The sequence below is a fragment of the Pteropus alecto genome, unplaced genomic scaffold (genome assembly GCF_000325575.1).
Source record: "Pteropus alecto unplaced genomic scaffold, ASM32557v1 scaffold2558, whole genome shotgun sequence".
Taxonomy (NCBI): Eukaryota; Metazoa; Chordata; class Mammalia; order Chiroptera; family Pteropodidae; genus Pteropus; species Pteropus alecto.
The window spans coordinates 4,444-15,168 of record NW_006440851.1 but is presented as its reverse complement, the minus strand read 5'-3'; the positions used below and the strand labels follow the sequence as shown (position 1 = coordinate 15,168).

Genomic DNA, 10,725 nt, shown 5'->3' with positions numbered 1-10,725 from the left:
TTGGCATTTTTTGAAGAAATAGAACAAAAAATCATCAGATTTGTATGGAAGCACAAAAGACCCCAAATTACCAAAGCCATACTGAGAAAAAAAAAATGAGGCTGGAGGCATCACTCTGCCCAAGTTTAAATTACACTACAAAGCGACAGTAATCAAAACGGCATGGTATTGACAGCAAAACAGACACACGGACCAGTGGAATAGAATCGAGAGTCCAGAAGTAAACCCATATATATACGGGCAAATACTTTTCGACAAAAAAGCCAAAAACATACAGTGGAGAAAGGAAAGCCTCTTCAATAAATGGTGCTGGGAAAACTGGAAAGCCACCTGCAAAAGAGTGAAACTGGACTGTTTTCTATCAGCACATACCAAAATTAACTCAAAATGGATTAAAGACCTGAATATAAGACCTGAAACAATGAAATGCATTGAAGAAAATATACAAATGAAACTCAAGGACCTTGGACTTAAAGAGGATTTTATGAGTTTGACGTCAAAAGCAAGGGAAGTAAAAGCTAAAATAAATGAATGGGACTACATCAAACTAAAAAGCTTCTGCTCAGCAAAAGAAATTGTCAACAAGGTAAAGAGACAACTATCCGAATGAGAAAATATATTTGCAAGCAACACTTCCGACAAGGGCCTCACATCCAAATTATACAAGGTCTCACACAACTCAATAACAACAAAAAAAAAACAAATGATCCAATCAAAAATTGGGCAGAGGACCTGAACAGTAACTTCTCTCTAGAGGACATTCAAATGGCCAACAAATATATGAAAAGACGCTCGACATCGCTAGCTATCAGGGAAATGCAAATCAAAACCACAATGAGATATCATCTCACACCTATTAGAATAGCTATAATCAACAGAACAATTAATAACAGATGTTGCAGAGGATGCGGAGAGAAAGGAACACTCATACACTGCTGGTGGGACTACAAATTGGTATAGTCACTATGGAAAACAGTATGGAGGTTCCTCAAAAAGCTAAGAAAGGATCTGCCATATGACCCAGCAACCCCTCTACTGGGTATTTACCCCCAAAGACTTGAAAACCCATATCCGAAAAGATATTTGCACACCGATGTTGATAGCAGCATTATCCACAGCAGTCAGGACTTGAAAGCAAACAAAGTGTCCTACGATAGATGATTGGCTAAAGAAACTGTGGTACATATTCACAATGGAATATTACTCAGCCATAAGAAGAGATGAAATAGTGCCATTTGTGACAACATGGATGGACCTCGAGATAATCATGCTAAGCGAAATAAGGCAGACAGACAAAGCTGAAAATCACATGATATCACTTATATGTGGGATATAAACCTGAAAGCAACAAATGAGCAGGGCAAACAAACATAGACTCATGGACATGGACTATAGACTAGTGGTTACCAGAGGGTAGGGGGTGGGGGAGGAGGGAAGAGGTAGGGTAAAAGGGGTCAAATAAAGAAAGAAATAAAAGAAGAAAAAAAAAAAAGAGGCCCACACCAAGACATATCATAATTAAAATGCCAAAGGATCAATACAAAGAATCTTTAGAGTAATAAGACGAAAGCAGTTAGTTACCTACAATGGAGCACTCATAAGGCTGGCAGTCGATTTCTCAAAAGAAACTACGCAGGACAGAAGGGCTTGGCTTAAAATATTCATCGTGATGAAAAACCAGGATCTACAACCGAGAATACTTTATCCGGCAAAGCTATCATTTAGAGTCGAAGGACAGAGAAAGAGCTTCCAAGACAAAAATAAGCTAAAAAAATATTAACACCAAGCCCGTATTACAGGAAATGTTGGAGGGATTTCTTTGAGCAGAAAAAGCACGTATCAAAAAGAGGAACAAAGAATCGTAATACCTACATATCTATCAGCGAGTACCTCAAATGGAAAAGCACTAAGTCCTCCAACCAAAAGAAAGAATGGCTAAATGGATAAGAATATAAGACCCCTCCATATGAGGCCTACAAGAGACTCACTTCAGATTAAAAGACACACACAGACTAAAAGGAAAGGGGCGGGTAAAGATATTGTCTTGTCGGACCTAGAGGGTATTGCGCTGAATGAGTTAAGTCAGATAAGACAAATATTGCATGATTTCATGTACGTGTGTAATCTAAAGAATGAAATAAACAACAACAACAAAAGCGGAAAAAAACTCATAGATCCAGAGAATATTTTGAGGGCTACTAGATGGGAGGAGGGTAGAGGGAGATGGCGGAAAAGGGCAAAGGGATTAAGAAGTATCTATGGATAGTTACAAAAGAGTCAGGGACATATAAAGTGTAGCAAAAGGAAAATAGTTAACAACGTAATAAATATGTAAGGGGGAAGAGGGGTACTAGATTTAGCGGAGTGATCACTTTGTGAGGTATATAGATCTCTAATCACTATGCTGTACAAATGAAATGAATATATTATTGTATGCCAACTATAACTGAAAAAAATCTCATTGAATTGAACAATGTAAATATGAGCAACTAATTGCCTATTATATTTCAATAAAGCCAGAAAAAACGTAAAAAAAAAAAAAAAATTAGCCGAGGCGATCTCAAAGGGAAGACAGAAAATGTGGACAATGAAGAAAGTTGGAGAAATGTATTTTTCTTACAAAAATAAAATTTTCAGATCTGGTATGTTTAGAATCAAGTTTACCCATTAAAGGTGGTTGGAAATTTCTATTGATAAGAGTTTGGATCATAGATCTATGTCAGGAGCTGTGTAGAATAGATGCCATAACTTGACACCAGCTATTTTGCAATTTAATCAATATATTTTTTTAAATATTTCTGAATGCAAGTTCATTCAGAAAGATATCCATCTATCCCTACTTGAAATTCAAATCAGTATCACTTGCTAGAGATGTGATTCTAAAGGTAAAATGAAGTAAAAAATATTTGAAAGTTTAAATGAAAAATGGCATATGAGCCAAATCCATGTGCAATGTAATTCCTACTTCATATGTTATCTCGTTTATTCTTCATAGCAATTATTTGGTACAATTATTGTAATTTCTCTGCTGACATGAAAAACAGACCCAAAGCATGTAAATACTTTCCCACCATCACAGTCAGGATGTGTCACAGCCAGGCTTGAAATCCTTGCTTTTCAAGCGGCAGCATATCAAAAGACAGAGCAGGTGGGACCCAAGTAATTTTGCCTCAGCAGTCGCCCTGGTCCCTTTCTCTTTTCTACTACCTAGACCCTAGTTTTCTCATCCAGTTCCAAAATGCAGAGACCTCTGACATATTTTGTGACAAAATAGAATACCCTAACATATGTCTTACTTTTCATCTGAACATAGATTTTCAGTCTTTTGGGGTGAGGCCATGTTTTAAAACCTGTGTAAGAAAAAAATTACTGCTTATAATCTCCTGCAACTCTCTAAAAAGGGGGACTTTTGCATAGGGTCAGCTGTTGCAGAAGTATTTAGGGGGGCTTTCAGAATGCAAATAGGAACTCAGAGATGTAATTTTTCTATAGTGTTTAGTGTAATTTTTGTAATAGGTAGAAAATAGACCACTGGGGGCACTTCTGAGATGTGGTGATTGTTAGGCTGATAAAGATTTATGTAGAGCCCAAAAGATTTGTGAATTCTCCCACCTTGCCTTCAAGTAACTTTTGAGAAAAGAGCAGAAGTTAAGAGATGTTATGAAACTTTACCTCAGTTCTGTTCTCTTTCTGTCCACACTGTTCCAAAAAGCTTTACAGTTCTATTTACATTTTTCTATAGTAGAGTAAAATACGTATATTATTATTTAAAATTTTTAAATGTTTGTTCCTGTAACAGTGATTTCATCTGTGTGTCATATGTGAAACAATAAAATATATGATGTATATATTTATATAAACATTTCTAAGACTATCAGATTAATACTATAATCATCACACCAAATATCAGTTCTTCTGTATATATAACATTTTCAGAACAATTTGCTTTGACAACAGGACAAGCTGCTAACTTAAAACTTGAAATCCCACTTATGTCACTTAACTGGATTCAGATAAAAATTTGTGTACACTCTGTCTGGACCACCTTTTTCTGAGAACTCAAGAAGGTAATAAATGTATAAAATGTATCTCAGAGATATGGGCAACAGATAGATAGTACACGTGCTATAAATGTGAGCTATGTTATTCCTGTTCTTATTTTAAAACTCAATAAAGGATGATATTATCATAACAGTACACAGCGCAGGGTTTCGACACCCCACTCACGACCATGTAGCACAGATCAAAATTACCCAAGCAAGTTAACGTAGCCATGACTTTTACCTTGGTGTGTGTAGAAAATAAATGTTGCCACAGAAATACAAGCAGGTTGCTTTCAGAGTGACATCCCCAGGACAAGTATGTTGTGGGGGAAGATGGGCACCTCACTAAGACTGAAGTGGGGAGACCTGGAGCTGCCCCCTGTCGCTGCCCTGTAAGTAGGGTCCAATACTAAAAAGGGGGATGCAATCCAGAAAGAGCCGAACATGGGCAAGCCTAGTGCTACATTCCTCCCAGCCTTGCAAGACTTCCGTTCCAGAGGCTAGAAGAGGTTTTACGTGCCGATTCATTGCATGAATCTCCTGTAACCTAGGAAATGAAGTCCAAGAGAGTATGTGAAATAAGAGTATAGGGTAATGCCCCTAGTGAGGTCATACACAAACAACCTAAACAAGTTGTTAGGATGTCGATAATTCAGAAGGATAATACATCATGACCAATTTTCCCCTCTGACCCTCGGCCAAGGAGGCGACGTTTGTTTAAATATATGAACTTACCTATGTCATTCACCACATTAACACATTAATGGAGGAAAAACACCCTGTGATCCTCGGAATAAATGTGCAAGCGTGTGAAGTCCACATACGGTCAAGATATATATTTTTCACAAAATTGGATTTGAAAGGGACTTCCCGTTACTTCACAGTAAACATGGTGAAATGGTAACAATTTTCTGTTTCCTATCAGGAATAAGACAAGGATGGTCCCCTCTTACCAGTTCTCTTAACACTGTACCAGGCGGTTCTGTCCAATGTTGTAAACAGGGAAAAGGAAAAAGGGGCATAATGTTGAAAAGTGCAAAAAAAAAAAAAAAGCTGTTAGTATTAAAAAATGATAGGATTGTGCATGTTGAAAATTAAAAAGGATCTAGACTAGACATCACGTTTTAGAATTAATAAGCAGATTTAGAAAGTTTACTAGAGGGAATATCAATGGACAAACACATCTGGATATACCAGCTTGATCAGTGTAGAAAATGTCCAAAAATGAGATGCTTTTCAATAGGATCAAACACCTGGGCATAAATTTAACAAAAGATTGGCAAGACTCTTTGTAGAAAGCTGTAAAACTTTATTGAGAGAATTTTAAAAGGCAAATATCCCACAGAACAGTTTGCATGGTTTCAACTCCTCTTCCGTTAGTCCTGTGGTTGCCCTTCCCTTGCAAGATAAACATAACAGGGTGGTAAACCAGCTTAGCAGAATTTGGATTTGATGCCATTAAAAGTATACAAAGGACACGACGGTTTTGGTTTTATAAGACAAACTTCTAGGCATATATTTTACCAACATTTTTCTTAAACACACCACTCTTTCTGTTGGTACAATGAAACAAAAAGAGTGTGCCCGTTCAAAACACATGAATTGAACCTGTTAAAAAGAAGCTTTAAATAAAAGCAAATATTGTGTATGGTTTTACTAAAAATCCAAGCAACACCGCCAAACATCTAAGAAACAAAAGAAATTTAAAACAAAGTATCATTTAAATGCTTTGACCTGAAATAATCTTCTGAATAGAAGATAGCTAAAACAGAAAAGTGGCATTCGGTACTGCTTATGTGAAGTAAATAGAAGGGCCACTGCTACATTTCTTTTCTCTCTAATGGTGCAGAAATGCAAAAATGTTCCCTCGGGCTACTTAAGTCTTTAAGTGATAGTCTAAGTAGGGTATCCAGGTGATTCCACTTCAACTTTGGTCCCAGTGTAATCATGGTAATGCCTTTCACACACTCAAAAGTGTTACGGTTTGTACAATAAATTCTATGGTCACTAGTTTTCAATCATTGCCATCATTTCTGATATTGAGATGTGAAGCCCATATATGACATGCCTTACAGCTTGGGAAAAATAGAAAAAAATGAAAGAATAGAAGAAATAATGGAGAGAGGGCGGGAGAAGAGAATGAAAGACGACAATACATAAAGAAGTCAAACATTTGTTTCCTAAAGTAAGTGCTTTTGAAAGTATTTTTTGAGGAATAATTAATAAATATAATTGTATATACTTAAAGCATAAAACACGGTGATCCGACGTCTGTATATTTAGAAATGATTCCCCGAGATACATAAGTAATTAACAGTTCCATCACCACACACTCACAGTTAATATATTTTGTGGTGAAATGCTTAAGATCTATTCTTACCAACTTTCAAGTACACATTGCCATGACATTAACTAATATTAAAAGCTTTAGAGAGCTTTCCTTCTGTGCTACCCGGAGAAGGGTCCATACGGCCTTGTTCTTGGTTTCCAGGTAATTTAAAGAGAAACTGTCACAGTGACCGGAGCCCATGATGTCCTGCAAATGAAGGAGGAGGATGTCCTCAAATTCCTTGCAGGAGGAACCCACTTAGGTGGCACCAACCTTGACTTCCAAATGGAACAGTACGCCTACAAAAGGAAAAGTGAAGGCATCTACATCATAAATTTGAAGAGAATCCTAACGAGCCGGGATACTTTCTACCTTAAAATAAAGCCTCACACACTCCCACGCAGCTCAGCGACAACCTGGGACCCGGAAACACGAACTGCACAGAGACTTCATACCCTGGGGTGGGGACACCAACTCGGAGATCTCACACCCAGGGACACACTGCCCAAAGCTCAGAAAAGGCACAGTCAGGTACACAGGCACACAAACCCTAAGAGACCTTAGACCAGTTGCACAAAATCCACTCAGACAAAATATCCCACTCACTTGCAAGTCCCTCAAAGACTCAGAGACATCAAGGTACCCAAACAGCCGCTGTGATGCCACACCTAGCGATACACATTCCCAAGTGGCCTGACACGTTACTTCTTAGGCAGGGACACCAAACCAGCTGAGACTCGCCCCTGCACCTTAACCGCATGCATCTGTTGGATGGACGGTGCCATGCCCAACGCGCCTCACTTGGCTGGTGATTGAGTTCGGGCTGAATGAGATTGAAGGCGTGCACGTGAAGACAGCACCGTCAGGCGTGCATCCAGCGTCGGACTCTGGCTACCAGCCAGCGATTGCGCTGAACCTCGCCACCCGCCACCCGCCACCCGTCAGCCCTGACCCGACAGTCAGTCGGTGGGTAATCCAACCCGTAGAAAAATTTTACGCTCTCAAAACATGCGCGCGCGCGGGGGCGGCATCCTCAGCCGCGTCCGGACAGTCAGTCGTAGAAAAATTTTACGAAAATTTTATGAAAATACGCGCACGCACACGCACGCACACACGCCTCATCTTCAACTCCAGCTGGCAATCGTCGCGCCGTCCCACACAGATGGCCAATAGGCCTGGACCCGCGAAGAGCGAGGCCACCACTGGGGATCCAAGCAGAGGCACTCTGCGCCCAGGAAGGGCTTAATCCGTCAGTCTCGCGGTGGCCAGTCGCCGCCCAGCGCTGTCCATGACACCGCCCCTCACCTCAGGCTGGGTGAAACCATGTTGATAAGGAGGGGTGGAATGATGTTTACTTCAGGGCCGCAGCCTCAGAACCGTGTCCACTCGGGCTCCAATGGGACCGGAGAATTGAGAGCTCCGAGTCCGGATGGTCACGGCGGAGGAGTATGCGTACCCGCAGTGTCGTCAGAAACGCAATGGATTATTTTCAAATGGATTCCCCCCCTCAAGTGATACTTCATGGAGAGGATGGTCATACCTCTGAGCGCCTGGATGGTACGTCCCAGGACACAGCTGTTGCCTCTCGCGCGCCCCTTGGTGGTGCGATCCTGGAATAGCTTGTCCTTAGAGATACCCATGAACCTTTCTAGGCTGGTCCGCAAAGGGTGGGAGGGCAAAGTCAGCATAAAAATAAAAATCCCAAGTTCGCTGCAGTCTTGGATTCTTGAAAAAGTCTCCTAAACTGAAATTTACCGCCCCGCAGTGGCCAGTATGATAAGAGGGAGTGTTGCAAGCGTTTTCTGTGGGTTGAGCGAAGTGCTGGCTTGTGTCTCCCTGGGTATTGCAGATAGGTCTAGTGGGGATACCCAGCCTCACTCCCCAAGGGGCAAGAGGGCTAGAGCTCCCGACTGGAGTCAGGACTGGTGTGGGGCAGGTCTCAGTCCTTGACTATCAGGAGTAGGTGAGAGAGACAGCAGGATCATTGGTCATGTTAGGGAAGGGGCCATCTCCCAGGGGCCCCAAGGACACTGAGTAGGTGAGATGAAGACCATGGGTTTGTCACAATCCTGTCACCCTTGAACATGTTCCCTAGGGGAATCCTCGGCCTATCAAGCCATGCCTCTCGCCACAACTTTGCATTTATTTATCCATTCATTCTTTCATTCATTTGTTTCCCAGAAAAGAGTTTCAGGCTTCATAAAGAACAGAAAAAATTTATTTATGCAGAAAGAATTGCCACCCGGGGACTGCAGATCCAGGTAGCAACCCACATTGTTCTCCAGAGAGAACAAAGAAAGGCAGGGTTTATAAAGGCAATAACCAAAAAGTGTAATTCTTTTACACAAATGAAGGATTGCTGGCTAGGTTAGCAGGGATCAGTTAGTTTTAACGTGCAAACGAGGAAGGCAGAAACCACAGGAAGGAGGTAGAAGTTCATACGTGTCCATACAGCAGTTGTTGTTCCAGATTATTCATGACTCAGCCTTGAGCTGTGTTTAGCATCAGGGTGACAACTCAATAGCAGCCCTGTGAACTGAGGCTCAGGATGTACAAAGGCCCCACTTCCCTAACAGCCTACGACTCCATTTTAAATGAGTCTCTTAGCCGTGCTGGTTCCATATTATTCCATTATTGCGTTCAGTCTTGCCAGGTGATTTATCAGCCACTATAAAGCGAGTTGGGAACACGACCGTGGGAATGGGAAAAGAATTGCCCTCATGGTGCTTACACTCTATCAGGATCATACAGCACAAAAATGTAAGTAATTTGTCAGGTGTAGGAAATTGCTGTGATTAAAATTAAATTGGAATAATGAAATAACGTGAGGAGCATTTCTAGAAACAGTGGTAGAGGAAAGTCTAAGATGGTGACATTTGAGCTGAAACCTAGAAGAGATGAACAAGTGGGAAAAAATCTTCCCAGAAAGAGGTAAGAGCCAGTGGAAAAGTGCCAGAGTGGAACTCAGACTAGTACATATGAGGAGCAGTGCGGCGGGTGGTGTGGCTGGCATAGAATGATAACAGGAGTGGTAGGATATGAGGTAGTCAGAGAAAAAGTGGGGACCAGGACCTGTAGGGCCTTCTGGGCCATTAGGAGTGGGGTAGTGGCCTTTGACTTACTCTGAGTGAACCATTTGAGGGTTTTTAGCAGAGAAGGCCCATGCCTCTTTAGGAGGCCAGAGCCCGAGTCGCCCAATGTAAGGGGAGTTGCTCCCATTTTGCCCCAAGGAAGAACCCCTTCGCCATCCCCTGTGCAACAGAACATGACTTCCCTGGACAATCCTGTACACTCAGGGGGAACTCCCACAACTGCTCCCATATACGCATAAAACGATGATACCCTCAGGAGAGGTGAGGCAAGGGCCCTCAAGGCATGAGTGAGGTCATACCGAGGCTGGTGTGTGAGAGGGACCAAGTAACAGGCACAGAGAAGACACAGAGAGAGGGCATTAGAGAGTCAGGCACAGAGCGACTATTTCTGGCAGGACAGCCACTCAATTGGCTCCTAACTCTGGGACCCCGGTCCTGCTACTGGATGGTGAGCCTGTCCCTTCACGGGACAGGACGCCCCACCCTGGGGAGTGCGTCTAGGAGATGACTAGGCTGCCCGGGGCCTGGACCTCAGCTACACTGTCTTGACACACATCAGGCCCTCTGCCCATTTGGACAAGGACATGTTCCGGTTAAAAGGAAGATCGTGCTGTACACAGGGTCCAACATAACCCTAATGTCCTTGACTGCCCTCTTGCTGATCTCAGTGCCAAAACAATGCTTTAAATAGGGAAGAGGAGGCAGGGATCTCTACATTTGCAGTGGCGCCTTGTGCAAACTCATGAATCTGCAGTATTTCCCCACCTGCATGTAGGCTCACTTCTCGATCTTTTACCAGCAACTCCACAGGTGGTGTGAGGATTATATTCTGTACATCAAATCCCAAGCATGCCCTGTGAGCGAGAGGCAGACATCTTGCCAGTGAGTCATTTGCAGGGTCCTGGGGACCTTGGGCAAAGCTCACTCCTCCCCCTTCCTTGTGATGGCCCCCTCGCCCCCACTACCTGGCCAGGGCTGTGTTGAGCCTTCCCCTGCCTCCTCCAAGGGGCCAAGTTGTTTCCAGTACCTTCTTCCTCAGGAGCTGAGGTCTTCCATTCTCACTGAGCCCCATGAGTCTCATCTGCAAATTGTGACCTCTTCTTAGGAATTCAGGAAGTTTTCCTGAGTTAATATGTGCACATAAGATTGTTACAGTGCCGCATTCAAAGGTGGGGCTGGTTTCATCACATACTGTTCTTATCAGTTATTCTTAGCATGGGCTCCTACAAGCTGCGCAGGACTGAGGACTTCTCCTCCCCGA

General features: G+C 42.4%; 1 long non-coding RNA gene across 1 annotated transcript; it reads right to left on the bottom strand.

Moving 5' to 3' along the window:
- Positions 1-5,331: 5,331 nt before the first annotated feature.
- On the bottom strand, positions 5,332-7,625 carry LOC107196106. The gene is made up of 2 exons (XR_001517434.2): positions 7,474-7,625; positions 5,332-6,671 (listed from the first exon to the last, which is right to left on the bottom strand). It is a non-coding gene; the product is annotated as an uncharacterized LOC107196106 (long non-coding RNA).
- Between the last annotated feature and the right edge of the window lie 3,100 nt (positions 7,626-10,725).